This window comes from Physeter macrocephalus, chromosome 15, assembly GCF_002837175.3.
Source record: "Physeter macrocephalus isolate SW-GA chromosome 15, ASM283717v5, whole genome shotgun sequence".
Taxonomy (NCBI): Eukaryota; Metazoa; Chordata; class Mammalia; order Artiodactyla; family Physeteridae; genus Physeter; species Physeter macrocephalus.
In genome coordinates this window covers 6,723,365-6,739,925 of record NC_041228.1, presented here as the reverse complement: position 1 = coordinate 6,739,925, position 16,561 = coordinate 6,723,365, and the positions used below count along the sequence as shown (strand labels likewise).

General features: G+C 45.7%; 1 long non-coding RNA gene across 2 annotated transcripts in view; it reads left to right on the top strand.

Moving 5' to 3' along the window:
- The window catches only part of LOC112066409 (uncharacterized), a 370,823-nt gene that overhangs the window by 94,483 nt on the left and 259,779 nt on the right, over positions 1–16,561 (top strand). For both annotated transcript variants that reach the window (XR_003683400.2, XR_003683399.1), the window contains exon 2: positions 16,024–16,219. This is a non-coding gene — a long non-coding RNA (uncharacterized lncRNA). The remainder of the gene's footprint in view (positions 1–16,023; positions 16,220–16,561) is intronic.

The following is a 16,561-nucleotide window of genomic DNA, read 5'->3' as shown; positions in this document are numbered from 1 at the left end:
GCTCCCAACTGCCACAGCAACAACTTTGATATGTACCCCAGTACCGGCTTTTCCCCCATCTTTATCTCATTCTCCCTGATGCTGGCCTCACTGCTCCTTTCCAGACTCATCTCCTAAACAAACTGCCTGCACCGGAGACTTGGTTTCAGGCTGTTTTGGGGGAACCACACCAAGACAAGCCCCAGGCAACACCCAGACCTCAAAGAGCTCACTGTCTGCTGGTGGGGACAGATGAGTGTAGAGCTCAGCTCAATACATGAGACACATCTAGTGATGGGCGAAGCACAGGGTGCTTTGGGAAAATAAAGGAGGGGTGTCAGGACCTATTCTGGGGCGATATGGAAGGCCTGCCAGAGGAAGTGGTATTCAGGGTGAGAACTGAAAATCAGGAAGATATTGGCCTGGTAAAGACCCGTGTGTGTGGGTGTAGGGCCAGACAGAGGGTGTGAGTATGAAAGTCGGCGTAGGCAGAGAGCAGGGGCTACTCTAAAGCTGTCTGGAGATGGTGTGACACTGCCCAGGAACTGCACAGAGTCACTCGGGCCTGGAGTGTAGAGTGAGAGGGTCCAAGTGGCCCAAGATGGGACTGCCACTGCAGAGGCTGAGGCCATGGTTTAGGTCATTAGGCCACTGTATCCTGAATGTCATATGAAGCCACCGAGGGTTATGTATCATGGATAGGAGCTGAAGTATGTGAGTTTCAGGTGCCTAGCACAGGGCTTGGCCCAGAAATTGCCTGCTAATATAACAATTATTTATCATTATTCATCTTGAGGGTCATTCCTCCTGTTCTCTTTACCTACTATCCCTCTTCCTCCTTTACAATTTTGCCTTCACCCTCAATCTATTCTTTCTGCTGTCTGGAAATATCCAATTGCCTCCAATTTAACGAAGAAAAAAAAAATCAACTCACCCAAAGAGGGAGAGTCTGTAGATTCTGTTGCCTGGTTCCTGGCTCCTTCAAAGGCAGGTAGGGATTGGAGGAGAGAAAGAAGGTCTCTTTCCCGACAGGTGGGTGACATTTTATGGGGAGTAATAGGAGGATTTCTGTCAAGCAGTCATGATGGGTCCTAACAGTGCTTGGGTGTTTATATATGTCACAGTGGAGCCCCTAGGCAGACAGCATTTCTAGCTGGGCATGGTCGGGGAGGGGTTTCTGGGGTGGGAGACTTTGACTTTGTAAATACTCCTCTGGCATCTCTGGGTCCCCAGCCCTGGCACAGCGTCTGCCCTGGGGTGAGGACACCACTTCCTTCCATGTTAACTGGCAAGAAAGGGAAGGGGCCCATATATTTAATGATGACCTACCATGGTCCAAGGACTTCTGTTAGCATGAGAATAAAGATGACGTGAATATCAGCATCCCCAGTGAGCAGATGAGGACGTTGAGGACCAGAGTGGAAGGTTGCGTACACTGGTCAAGGTTACACAATATGCCGGTCATCAGGACAGGACTTGCACCACCTGGCCTGAGACCACACCTGTGATTCCCCTCCCAATACCCCTGCCTCCCTCTCCACAAGAGTCAAATTAGGTCATGCCCTGTCACTTCTCCATCCTGTCTTGAAATTAAAATCAGACCCCTATGCTTATTTTAGATTTTCTCCCCTCTCACCTGCTCCCAGCCTGCACCCCAATCAGCAGACAAAGGTACAAAGAAGCTCTGCGAGGCTGACTCTATAGCTGTCTCCATCCATGGATCCCAAGTAGCCCCAGATGCCAAAATTGAAACCACGCCATGACTTAATGAGCTTTACACCCTTCACATTTGCTGTGTTTATAAATATCAACAAAGTTTGAATTTATTTTCAGAGAAGGGGAGGTAAAGGAATCCCTTGTGCTTTTTATGACATTTAAAATAATCAAGTACCCAGATAACCAGTAAAATCACATGGTAGTTAAGAGCATGAGGTCTGGAGCCAGATTGCTTGGGCTAGAATACCTTCACCTCCTCTTGCTATCTGTGTGACCTTGGACAAGTTTCTGAACTGCTCTGCGCCTCAGTTTGCTTACCTGTTAAATGGGGACAATATGGCTTCTGCCTCCTAAGAATTAAATAACAGTATAAAGCACTAAGAACAGAGCCTGGAAGAGTTAAGCACTAAATAGAGATTAACTTATTTTTTCCTCCTCCTCTTCCTCTTCCTCCGTCATCATCATCATCATCATCTTACAGCCCACCTCCCTCCTCCCTAGACAGAGGCATCTCGTTGGAAAGATGCCCTTGCTTCAAGCTCCCAGCACTGCCTGGGCTTACGTTTCCAGGCTCTTTTCACACTGAACTACAGTTGTCTGCCTGATGATTGCCTCCTCTTCTGAAAAGTGTATTCCTTGAGGGCAGAGCTGTTGTTTAACTTGGAGCTTCTTTTCCTGGGTCCATGGGATTCAGGGCTTCCGTTAAGTTGAACAGGCGAAATACATCTTTACTTCACTAACTTCCATGTCAGTGGTTCTCAAACGTGCAGAATGACCTGGAGGGCTTCCTTAAACACAGATTGATGGCCCTCCACTAGGGCAAACAGCCCTCCTGGTTTGTCCGGGAGTAAAGGGGCTCCTAGGAAGTGGGATTCTCAGTGCTAAAATTAGGCGCCTCCTCAGCAGATTGGGATGAGCCAGTCACTGTAGCCCCAATCCCAGAGTCTCTGACTCAGTAGAGCTGAGGAGATAATTTGCATATCCGACGGTTCCTACCTGATGCCTGTGTCGCTGGGACCACACTCTGAGAACCAGTGGTCTGCCTGAAAAGTCACTCATTGCTACTATGTAGCAACATAGTAGCAATGTGATACCAAACTACAGTACTATTTGCAATACCTGGGACTTCACTACCAACAGAAATGATATATATTTTCCTATTACCTTATGGATACCTCACAATATCATTTACACTCACTACCTTGAAATCAGAGTTGTTATGAGACAGCTGATCAATCTCATTATTTAATGTGTTAATTATGATGTGCATAAATTATTATACTACCGCTTTCATTTTTAATATTTTGATAACTACATTTTGATGTAATTGGTTTCTTCTGTAATCTTAAATTTTATTCTTTAAAAAATATTGCTCTGAAGACGTATGGACACAAAGTGGGGAAAGCGGGGCGGGGGGGTGGTGGTAGGATGAATTGGGAGATTGGGGTTGACATATATACACTAATAGGTATAAAATAGGTAACTAATAAAAAAGTTAAACTTAAAAAATATATTGTTCTGAGAAGCTGTCGTTGGTTTCTGTAGACTGCCAAAGGAGGTGATGGAAGAAAAAGTTTGAGAATCCCTGCCCAGCACCATCTCCGTGCCCTGGCACCAGGCACAGGGACCAACATGGAGCAGGAACTCAATGAGCTGCTGTCTGGAGAACTGGTCTCCTTATTAACCCACAAAACGTTTATTGAGTGTCTAATAACTGTTAGGAATACAATAGTGAACAAATGGGCCTATTCCCTGTTCTTCAAGGGCTTACAACCCACCACAGGACATCTATAGACAAGCAATTAGGTGACACAGTGTCCAGAGGCCACAGAGACCCCATATCTCATGTAAAGATTTCTCTAACTTCAAGTGTCTCTCATTCTCCACTTTCACACCCTCATTCCACCCTCCAGGCCGCTGCCAGCACAATCTTTCTAAGACTCATGTCTGGTCTTGTCACTTTCAAACTTGACACTATCTAACGGCTCTCTGAGTTCAGAGGAGAAACTCGTACTCTACAGTAGGGCGTACTTGGCCTCCCTGTCCATCTCCTACCCTCACCCTTATCCCATCCAGAGCTTCTGGTGGTTCCAGACACCAAGCCATCTCACACCTCCATGCCTTAGGCAGTACTCTCTGCTAGAAGTGCTGTCACAATTTTTTACCTTATTTTGAGTGGCTGATACCTACCTTTCTTTCAAGACTCAGTGCAAGTTACATTTCTTTATGAAAAGTTTCCTTTTCTGACACTTCCTCCTGCTGCACTGGAACTGACCCCTCCCATGGTGGTACTCCCTTGGGGTCTTCTGAGTCCGCGTGACCCGGCCACTCTCCATGGTGTAAACCATTCTTCACGTCTGGCTCCCCCCACGGGAGTGGACAGTGCCCTTTCCCAGCTGGATGATCGTGAGGTGGAATTTATCAAGGTATTGCCTGACACCCATAGGTGCTCACCAAGGGTTACTGTAATAATGATTATATCAGTTATTTCTCTACCCTTTCCCCACAGGGGAAATCCATTTCAGTGAGCAATCAGTCTTTTCTTTTTTAAAATAAATTTATTTATTTATTTTTGGTTGCATTGGGTCTTCGTTGCTGCGCGCAGGCTTTCTCTAGTTGCTGCCTCCTGCTCTTTGTTGCAGTGCATGTGTTTCTCATTGCGGTGGCTTCTCTTGCTACAGAGCACGGGCTCTAGGCGCGCGGGCTTCAGCAGTTGTGGTGCACAGGCTCAGTAGTTGTGGCTCGCGGGCTCTAGAGCGCAGGCTCAGCAGCTGTGGCGCACGGGCTTAGCTGCTCAGTGTGGAGGCTCAGTAGTTGTGGCTCGCGGGCTCTAGAGCGCAGGCTCAGCAGCTGTGGCGCACGGGCTTAGCTGCTCCGTGTGGCATGTGGGATCTTCCCGGACCAGGGCTCGAACCCGTGTCCCCCGCATTGGCAGGCGGATTCCCAACCACCGCGCCACCAGGGCAGTCCCGAGCAATCAGTGTTTACACCCGTTTTACCATGACCTTTGCTCAATCCCGAACACTGATGACACCTCCTCTTTGCTTGTCAGAACTTTCTTCTCCAGCCGGCTTCCGGGGGACTCCATGATCTGCCAGCATCCTCTCTAATTACCCTGCTTTCCCCCACTCCTCTGCTCAGGGCAAGAGAGGCTGCCTCCTCTTTTTCCCAGGGGCACCACGTTCCTTCTTAACTCTGCTTCCATCACCACTGACATACATTGCCCGCCCCCATCCCTGGCTAATCCGAGCCACAGAATCCCCTCCCATTGAAGTGGGCTCCCACTGGCTGATTTAGGGGCTTGATGATGCCATCAGAGACCCAGGTGTTCAGCACTTCGCCACCACTGTCCCTGGTTCTGACTGCATCCTGCATCAGGACCCGGATGGCTACCGAAGTTTCAGGTGCTGCGTTCTGACAAGATACTTTGGAGAGGAAGAAGACTGTTCCTGTGGCTCTCCTCGTTGAGAAGTGAAGACCCCCTTTTTTCTCAATGACCAGAATTGGGTCGTATGCTCATCCCTTTACCAGTCGCTGGCCAGGGGGAGCTCAGGCCAGCTCTGCTGGAAGTCAGTCCGCAGAGAAGCAGCAGCACGGCATCTACTTAGAAACTCAGGTTCTCAGGCTCCAGCTGGGACCTATGGGATCGGAATCTCTGGGATCAGGCCCCGCCCAGATCCACACGGCTTTAGCGAAACAGGTGACTCTGATGTTAATTTGAGAAGAACGTGCTTGCAGTGAGCTCCTGGGATGGAAATTCCACTGTGGTGTGAGCTGTAGCTTAACTATCGTAACAGCTTTACTTTGCATCACTCTCAATACCAAGCCTCCAGAACTTGCCATTCTCTTCCGTGCCATCCAGACGTAGCCTGGGTTGTGTTCCCTCCAGAACGTTCCTTGACTATTGGCCACATTTCCACCCATCTTTTAATACACATTGTGTCACCCCTTCCATCGGTGGGCCTTTCCTCTGTGCCCCACACACCCCCTCTCACCCCCATCCCTTTGGACATTCCCCTTTCCTCACTATGTCCCTATATAGATCTGTTTCTTCCTTCACGCTCCTGGAGAACACGTCCTTCTTAAGTGTGTAGCCTGAGCACAGAGTGGATGCCCCATACATGCACGTGGAATAAACAAGATGAGTCAAGTTCTTGCTTTGGGGCCTAGGGAGGTGGGTGATGAGTGCTTGATCTAACCGCGTCACTTCTGATAAAGATTCTTCTCTACTCACTGCGCACTGTACTGGGAAGACCATGGGCTTGGGGTCAGACTGGCCCACGTTAGAACCCTGCTCTGCCCTGACTAGCTCTGTAGCCTTGACTGATTCACTTAGCTTCCCTGAGCCTCAGTTTCCTCAGCTGTAAAATGGGGCTGGTAATGTTTACCTTCGAGGACTCCTAGGATTGAATGAGAAACTGGTGATGACAGCCCTAGCACGTAGAAGGCAATCAACCAACAGTACTTGTTACTTCCCTGCCTGACGGCAGCCCTTTCCACACCTGAAGCTCGCCCCATGTCCGCTCTCTTGATCCAAGCGGTAATTTTGGTAACTGGTGTTGGAAAATATTATGTCACTTGCGTTGCACAGTCCTCTCAGCTGACCGCGAGCACGTGTGTCTACTCTGAAAGGTGAGCAGCATGTGAAAGAATTTGTCTCAAAGACGTGTGTGTGTGTGTGTGTGTGTGTGTGTGTGTGTGTGTGTGAGGGGCTAGGTGGGGAAAGGAGAGGGGGGGGGATGGGAGGGAGAAACAGAGATAGAAAGAGAAAATGATGGCCCTCCTTTTGTTAGTCTGAACAAAATAGTGTTGAATATTGTAAATTCTACACGGTTTTTGTTCTTTGCTGGGAAATAAGTCCAAGTCCTTCCTCAAGGGCAGCATACTGGACAAGGGTCCTTGATGCTGGTAAGTGGTCAGCTGTGTTCCACGGTTTTGAACTCACTGTTCTGGAGGGAGCTGACTGCTGGCTTGGTATGGTCCTGGGACTGAGTGATTTATTCTTATGGCCACTGAGGGTCTTAGTGGAGAATCACTCATTAAGAATCCCGGATGCCCTAGTCTCCTCTCCTGGGAGGCCTGGACTAAGAGTGGGTGGGATAGGATGGTGGTGAGAGCCTCAGCCCAGGAGTCTGGAGATCCTGGAGCCCAGAGCTGGTATCTGTTCACTTTCTGTCAGTGTGAGCTTGAGGGAGCATCTCAGCCTGCTGGGCTCTGACCCCTTATCAGTACAAATCGTCGTAACCTTGCGACCAATGCTATCGAGTGGTTGTGCAGGTGAAATGCACAAAATCTGTGACGACATTTTGAAAAACTAAAGCACTTGGAAAATACTGGTAAAATAGTAGCGGCAATAATAGCAATAATACCAGCAGCGATACTGTTACTAGTTATGCCAGCTAATTCTGGCCAGCTTTGTTCAGACTCACACACTCAGTCAGTGTCTGGGCTTCACTGCTTCCTGAGCCCTTCGAATTTCACCTTTTGGCATCAGACCTTCCTATTACATGTTCATAGACACCCTTGCTTTTCATTAAACACATTTTTCTTGAAGTCCTGTAAGTGGTTCTGGGTTCACAATTGTGAACAAGGTACACGGAGAGGTTGGATAAGGGAGCTTTGCAAGATTCTGAAGTTGAGGATTCATTTCCTCATTTTATAGATGAGAAAAATGAGGATCTGAAAACTGAGTAACTTGCCCGGCCGGAAGGGCAGAGTCTGGCTGGAGCAGCTCCGGCTTCAGGTCCAGGGCTGTTTATCATTCACCCACTGCCCCACTCCTTCTCCAAAATACTCCCAAAGATCTCCTTCTTTTCTCCCAATGCCCAGGTGTTGAACTAAAAGGGAGTTGGGAGAAAAAGGAAACGAGGGAGATGACATTTTTAGAGGCAAGATGGTTTTCAAAAAAAAAAAAAAAGAGCTTTATTTCCCCCCTGCATTTGCAGGTGAAGTAAAGCAAGAAAAAGGATACATGGGGAAATGATGGGGGTGGGGTACAAGGGACCGCTCACTTTTGTCTCCAGTTAAGAATATCTTCCTGACTTTTTCCTTCCTTCAGATGTCTGTGCACTAGCAGAAAATGATCTGGTTTTTTTTTTTGGTTTTTTTTTTTTAAAGCGTATAAAGGAAAAAAAAAAACTTTTAGCTTCAAACCAGAGCTATGAAATGCTTGTGTTCACATGCAGGCAGGAAACGGGGTTCTCTCTAGAAATAAACTTCAGGACTCTCAGTATTAAGAACTTAGGTTGATCTTTCTTGTTTATGAAAGTCCTTGCACTGTTGTAGAAACCTAGTGAATTCATTAATTCATAACACCGATCTTTATTAATTGCCTGGGTCTGAGATGCTCTGAACTTACATTTCCCCCTTATATCCTGGCACAGGTCTGGACCCATTGCGCAGGGTTTAGTGCATTGTAAATGGTCAGTACATGTTTCTTAGGAAATCAGATAAAGGAGGGTGGAGGTGGGTAGGTGATCTCAACCCTAGACCCCTTTGGAGATTCCCTGTTCATTGGCACCTTCCTCGTGCCCCTTTCCTAGGTTCTCTCTCCTCCTCCCCACCTCCTGGTCTCTCTCTTCCAGCCCTGCTAAGTACCCCTGTGGGAAAAGTGTACTTCAAGAAGGATTCAAAGCCATTTCTTCTTCTTTTTTTTTTTTAATTATTAATTTTATTTATTTATTGTTGCTGTGTTGGGTCTTCGTTTCTGCGCGAGGGCTTTCTCTAGTTGTGGCGAGCGGGGGCCACTCTTCATCGCGGTGCGCGGGCCTCTCACTGTCGCGGCCTCTCTTGCTGCGGAGCACAGGCTCCAGATGCGCAGGCTCAGTAGTTGTGGCTCACGGGCCCAGTTGCCCCGCGGCATGTGGGATCCTCCCAGACCAGGGCTCGAACCCCTGTCCCCTGCACTGGCGGGCGGATTCCCAACCACTGCGCCACCAGGGAAGCCCTCAAAGCCATTTCACACTAAAGAATAAACAGCTGGATGTAGCTCGTGTTTGTCGCTTCTACAATGGTTTGCAGAGTTATTGCGAGAAGCATGCTGTGGGAAGTCTAGGAAGCAGCCACTCAGTATGAAGGCATAGACTTGGAATAAAAACACTTGGATTCCAGACTGGTCCAGATGTGAGCTGTGAGTTTCACCATCCCCTCTGCTCCCCCTTCTACCTCTGTCCTCCCTGGGGCAGACACGGCTGCAAGGCACACTGGGATCTCTGCCCAGCCAGCTCTCATGGAGTAAGAAGAAGCAAGCCAGGCAACAGGGAAAATAGGAAAACAGGGCAGGAAACACTTCGCTGGGGCCAGGGAGGGGTGAGCATTCAGAGAAATGTCCAGACAGATGTTCAGAAAGAGGGAGAGGCATTAACTAAACAGGTGAGCAAACAAATCAATGTGTAATTACAAATCATGATATGGTCTACGAGCAAGAATGCAGAGCCTCACAGAGGAAGCTGAGTCTGAGCTACAGCAGGAAGGATAAGAAGGGGGTATCCACGCAGAGACTAGGGGAAGAGCCGGGGGACCAGAGGGAAGGAGTCAGGCCCCAGGGAGGAGAGAGACTGCGGTCATTTTTCCCACCCTGTTGAGAAAGTGGCTTATGGACCCAGAGAGAGCAGTGGGTGCCTCCCAGACCCCTCCATCTCTTCTAAGTGACCACCCCAAGCCTGGGCATTTTCTGCAACACCTAATAGGAGGCAGGAAGGGGAGGAGGGAGGGAGGAAGAAAGCCAGCCTTTCCTGGGTACTTAACTTGTATTTGCTGCTTGGAAATACATCATTCCTTTTACGTATATTCCCATCGTCCTGGACCTGGGTGGGAATTTCCCAGTTTGTTCAAAGAGCAAACTCAGCCCCGATGCCAGGGTGGCAGAGCTGATAGGCGTTGGAGTCAGACTTTGTCTTTGGTTTTGTGTTCTTCTCACCCTTCCCTGTGCCCCCTCTAGGAGGTGTGATGGGGACAGAACGCAGGTTCAAAGGTTTGCGCCTCCCGCCTAACGATACCTGAGGTTCACTAGCAGCTCCTCATGATGGGCTTTGTCACACGTCCTACCTGTGTCTCCACAAAGGTCCTGGGTTTCTTACTCACAGCCTCCTCTCCTGTTACTATCTTCTCTCACCCCTGAAAGCACTTTCCTCTTTGGTCCTCAGGAGTCAGGAAAGATGGAGGAAGATGAAGATATGTAGTGGAATGTCACAGAGATGATAATAACCGCCCCTTCTGAGAGCCCCTTTGAGTATTCCTTCTGGCTGAATCTTCTTTTTTTTTTTTTAATAAATTTATTTATTTATTTTTGGCTGTGTCGGGTCTGTTGCTGCACGCGGGCTTCCTCTAGTTGCCTCGAGCGGGGGCTACTCTTCGTTGTGGTGCGCGGGCTTCTCCTTGCGGTGGCTTCTCTCGTTGCGGAGCACGGGCTCTAGGAGCGCGGGCTTTGGGCTCAGTAGTTGTGGCCCGCGGGCCCTAGAGCACAGGCTCAGTAGTTGTGGCTCACGGGCCCGGTTGCTCCGCGGCATGTGGGATCTTCCCGGACCAGGGCTTGAACCCGTGTCCCCTGCACTGGCAGGTGGATACTTAACCACTATGCCACCAGGGAAGTCCCCTTGCTGAATCTTCTAAGAAGAATCTGGATGAGAAATTATTAACCCCACACATTAGCTTTATTTCCTCTGCAAGCCAGCGGTAGAAATTAAGTCAAAGTAATTTAAACCCCAGAAAACGTGAGGGGGTTACTATTAAGGTAAAAGAGTGCTTCAGGCAGCCCGAGAGCAAGAATTATTAGGAAACTTCCTGAAGATTCTCAAACCACAACCTGCAAACAGGGATGGACTTTCTTGCTGTCGCCCCATCTCTGCTCCTCTTTGAGCATCTCAGTGTGCACCTGTGCCTGCCTCTCTCTCTCAATAAAACAACAGGGTAGCAACATGGGTGTCCTGATTTTACGTGTCATGGGTGCAGTCACTCAACAGGCCTTTCTCTCTGTACCAGTTCCAAATACCCAGGAAAAGGGACAATCGGCTGCAGCTGGAGGGAAAAGGTATTGCAACAAGAAACATGACTGCTGTAAACCCCTTGTGGGTTGGGGGCGGCAGGAATGGAGAACCATGCAGTGATTCCCAGAGAGCGGGCCAGGCAGCAATGGCAATGTATGCATTATACTCCATCTTACAGGTGAGGAAACTGGGCCCCAGACAGGTCAAGGTTATCACATCATACAGGGATTCAGTCAGCAGAACGGGTATTTGACATGTGACTATCTGATTCCCAGTATGCTTTCTTTGTGCTGTTCCAATGTTTTGCACGGTTTGGAACACACGCCAAAGATGGTATTTGAAATGATTTGGGGCATTACATAAATGGACATTTTACATTTAATGTATTAGAAGAATAATAACCACCACATAAAACCCATAATATAGAATTTCATTTATAAAAAGATTGTAAATGGAAAAAAATGTGAGCCAATTAAAATATACATTAAGTAAATCATAGGGTAGGTGGTGTAGTACATATAGATATGGTAACAATTGTGGAGATTGTTTGCAAAGGACTAAAGTTTGACAAATATTATTCTGCTACCAAGTCATTTTCCCCCGGAGTCCAAGGATCTCGTCACATTCTTTACTTCTCCTGTCTCATCTTCTCTCCTCAATAAAAACTAAGTGTAGGGACTCAGTTATCATTTCTATTTCCGTTTCCAAAGCAAAACAATAGACATCCACTGAGAATCTGTTCTCTGTTCATCTGTCACATACAGCACATCCCAGCAGGACATCCCTCTATGCAGACTCCATTCCTCATGGGAAGAGTTTGGTTTGTGTCGCCAGCTGGGGCGCAGATACAACCGCTTAATTCTGCAAATAAATGAAGCATGAGATTCCCCGTACTTCTCAGGAAGTCCATGGCTCCCTATAAAGTCCCGTGTCAAGCCTGACTGTCATCTTCTCTCTGGGCTCTGTTCAGGACACTAGTCCAGTCCCTTCTGCTCTCATCCTCAGAGTGAGTGCCTTTTCTGGGGTCCTCACTCATCAGAAGATGTTGGCTGAGACTATCCCATTTCACCCCAACAGGTTTCTTTAGCTTTTCATTTCTAAATGGGATGAGAGTTGAGGTGTTTTCCTCCAAGAAGCCTTCTGGCTCCTTCTGTAAAATGGCCACATCCACCCCAAATTCCAAAATGTTTAAAGGGGGTGCTAGTTCAACTCGATTAAAAATCCATTCACTGAAACCCAACTTCATAGTTGATAAATTTGCTGTAGGACTATTTTAGTAAATTATCAAGTCTCCTGATTAACCAATCACTGATTGTAACAAGTTGTCACTTTGTAACAGTTTGCAGTGTGTGTGTGTGTGTGTGTGTGTGTGTGTGTGTGTGTGTGTGGTTGGTTGGTCCCAAAGCTTGTTTCTTGGGGAACTTTGGAAGAATGGTCTCCATTTTGTCTAAGGGCAGCATTTCAAGAAATGTTTAATTAGCCCAAAGTTCAGTGTTAGCAGGCAGTTCAGTCTTAGCATGAACACTTTTTTTTTGTTGTTTTGTTATTATCATTGTTGTTTTCTTCTTGAAGAGTTTATTAGATTTTGTTTTTGGAATCAATTTAATTTCAGTTTTCATTTCTGATATATTGGGTGAATATGATTCTTTTTTTTTAATTTTTTTAACATCTTTATTGGAGTATAACTGTTTTACAATAGTGTGTTAGTTTCTCCTTTACAACAAAGTGAATCAGTTATACATATACACATGTTCCCATATCTCTTGCGTCTCCCTCCCTCCCACCCTCCCTATCCCACCCCTCTCGGTGGTCACAAAGCACAGAGGTGATCTCCCTGTGCTATGCGGCAGCTTCCCACTAGCTAGCTATTTTACATTTGGTAGTGTATATATGTCCCTGCCACTCTCTCACTTCGTCACAGCTTACCCTTCCCCCTCCCCATGTAGCATGGACACTTTTAATAGACTGGCCCTTTCAACATCCAGCTTTAGCTTCAAATAGACATTTACTGATTTGATGAGGTACAAATAAAAGAAAATCCTCAGCTGGATTGAGTCTCACTAAACCCAAACTATGAAATGAACACTATGTACTCTACAATTTTCTCATCCAAAAGTGATCCCATGTTTGAGTGTATTCATATACTTAAAACTGGATGGAAATTGACCTAAATAACAACAATGAGGTTCCTTGGTTTTGTTTTGTTTTTTAATGATAAGTATCACTTGAGTTAGGTTCGTTCATTTTGTGAAGGTAATGCAAGGATGCACCATGGCCATGTGAAAAGAACTTTAAGCGTCTTTTGTTTCCTGTGTCTTAAAATGCACACTTCCCAACACTTTAGAATGCTGATCCCTGGAAAGGGGTGAATCCATTTGCTGAGAATCTTTAAAGGCAGGATGGGAAATTTAAGGCCATGTGCCACCTCATCCCCCTTTGCCGCCAGCCGCAGGTAATGCTAATCCATCACAGAGCTCTTTCCTACCAAGCCCTGAGCACCTTTAAAATCTTTCTTAAGTCTGTTCCAGGCAGTGCAGATCAAATGGTGAACTTTGGGATGGGATAAATCTATTTGCCATCTTAGCTTTGGTTCTGCTGGATTATACACTTTCATCAACCTGGTTCTATTTTCTCTCATTCTTCCCCACTGTTCCACATTCTATTTTTTTTGCTCTGCTCTAATGGTTGCTTTTCGGCTTCAGCATACGTACATCAAATGCAGAGAATTATCTTTCATTCTACCAGCCTTTGCTCACCCTTCTGGATTTATGTACAGAGAGTTTACGTCTCCCTCACCTGTTCTTGCTAACTTGCTCCTGGGAAAGCAGACCTGTCCTTCTCCAGTCCAGTGTGGGAGCAGCCTGCCTCAGAAAACTCACCTCCACCTGTTTTATGACATGTTCATTACCAGTGTGTCTTAACATTCAACACTGGAAATCTCAGGACACTAAGTCTTGGCCACAGCCTATACCTTGGATTCCACTGTGCTCCAGGCTGTGGACCTTTGGTCTTTCTACTCACCAAGAAGCTGAAGCTGCAGAATTGCCTGAATCAATGTCCAAAGAGCCCCTTTGGGGGTAAATAATCCTAGGAGACAGGAATTTATTTTCCTGGTTTTGCAGAACGGCCCGCCCACCCTGGGCACTATATCCTGGAAAGATCATAAAAGTCTTCAAAGCCACATTCGAGGGTTTTTCTTTATCAAATCCTAATGCTTTATATATATCTCTGATTTGGCCTTTCTTGCATCACATTTTAATGATATGTATATCTTGTTTCCGTACTCTCATACTGACTGGGATGTCCTTCAGGACAGGGACAGTTTTTGTTCACCTGTGTGTCCTGAGGGTAAGTCACAGAGCCTATTATAAGTGGGCAGCAAAGTATACTGGAAAGAGTCAGGCTTAAGCAGAAAATAGTTCCCAAATTCCAGTATTGACACTTACTGATTGTGTAGTTGTCTGTGAATTACCTGGGCCTTTTGTAGTGATTTGAATAAGTCACTGGGCTTTAAAAAATTAAATAGAATAAAACATTTTTATAATGAAAAGGGCAGCCGTTGCCTGCTCTCCCCACCTCTGTCCTGCTTCTTAGGAGCCATCATTTTTAACTCTTTGAACTGTTTCTTTTGGTGGTTATCTCCATATTTCTAAATATAATTTCTTATATTACTCTTTTGGTTTCGCACATTTTAGATAGCATCTATTGATGTGTTGTTATAATTAATTAGGATTTAACTCCTTCATATATTTGCACATTTTCTTGACAAATTTATATTACAACAATCATTTAACTTTTTAGCAGGGTTTTCAGTATTAGGACTATTTAAAATTTGCTCTGAAGTCAGGTGGTACACTATGATTTTATTTTCTTTCTTATATAGTTTTTATGTCTAGTTTCTTTTTCCCTAAAGTTTCTGGTTATCATACTTTTATTTTTCTTATTGCAAAATCTCCTTTATAACTTTCCTTCATATTTTTTTCCAAGAGTTCCAGCTGATCAAATATTCTACTAAGCAGTTTTATTAAAATCATTATCATCCTTTCCAGGCTGAACCAGTTTCCCTTCTGGGTGGCATGGCCACCATCCTGGATATCCCTCGTACCCTTGCCTGACTGGGGACCTCTGTTTCCTGAATTCCATATTTTCCTCCTTCTTGGGTTCCTTCCTTATTTTGCTGGAGCACATCCTTCTTTACTTCCCAAAATGTAGGTAAATTTTCAGAACCCTTGAACGTGTGAACATACATTTATTTCCTGGTTGGGTTAGGTAAGGCTGGAAGTGACTTGACTTCAGTGTTTAGAACATGCTCTCTGGTCTTCTTCTTTTTTTTTTTATAAATTTATTTATTTATATTTATTTTTGGCTGTGTTGGGTCCTTGTTGAGTCCTGTGCACAGGCTCTCTCCAGCTGTGGTGAGCGGGGGCCACTCTTCACTGTGGTGCGCGGGCCTCTCACTGTGGTGACCTCTTGTTGCGGAGCACAGGCTCTAGGCACACAGGCTTCAGCAGTTGTGGCACATGGGCTCAGCAGTTGTAGCTCACCGGCTCTACAGCGCAGCCTCAGCAGTTGTGGTGCACGGGCTTAGTTGTTCCGCAGCATGCGAGATCTTCCTGGACCAGCGCTCGAACCGGGTCCCCTGCATTGGCAGGGGGATTCCTAACCACTGTGCCACCAGGGAAGTCCCTCCCTGGTCTTCTAATATTCAGTGTTGCTGGCAAGACACCCACCACTATTCTGATGATCATTCCTTTATAGGGGACCATTATGGGTTGAATTGTGTCCCCCACCAAAAGATATATTAAAGTCCTAATCCCCGGCACCTCAGAATGTGACCTTATTTTGTGAATGGAATCATTGCAGATGTAATTAGTTAATTAAGATGGGGTCACACTGGAGTATATTTTAGGCATTTTCGATGGATTTCCTCTTACGCTAGTAAGTGAGGAATTGTGCTCTTTTTAAGCTCTTCTACCTTATTCTCTCAAAATAATTATGTCACATTTTAAAATCCAAATTTATATCACGTCGCTTTATTGCTATAATTATATACACTGTCCACTGCTGAGCCTAGTAATGCATGATGACTACATTTCCTTTTTTTTAAAGTTTTTAGTTTTTCCTTGAATTAATAATTGCCTAATTTTTCGTTTACTTAGTTTATATATGTAAAATAATTGGAACAGTGCCTGAAAAAGAGTAAGCATTATTTATGTGTTTGCTCTTATCATTTGGCTATTTTCTTACACCCTGTAACAGCTCTACTAAATTATGTAGAGATGGGTCAATTTTTCACATCATCAAACCTATCAAATACTCAATCCATCCTATTTTTCTCCTGCAGCCTCCTGGTGCCTTCATCCTCCTGCTGCTATCTGGGACCCACTGCTCTCTAAATGAATCCTTAGCTGTGATCCCAGACATCCACCTGCCATCATCCTTGGAGCTCCCTTCCCTACTGCCCTGAAGTGGGTTTTCCATTCCTTGGTTTACCTTCCCGTTTTGTTGGAACACCTCCTCCAGTAACTTCCTGAGAAAGGGTAAGTGAATGGGAATTTCATTTTTGAGACTTGACATGTTAAAACATTTTTTTCACTTGATGCTCACACTTGATTTACAATCTGGGTAGCCATTGATGTCTAAGGTGTAAATTATTTTCCCTTAGAATTTTGAAGTAATTGCTTCATTTTCTTAGCTCCCTATGTTCCTACGGGGAAGTCCAATGCCATTCATATTCCCATACTTTTCAATGTAATTTTCCCCCTACAGGAGCATTTAGGATCTTCTTTTATTCTGAAGTTTCACAGTGATATACTTTAGTTTGGACTTCGGACTTTTATAATTTTTACTTATGACTCAGAGAGAATTTGTGTATCTTCATT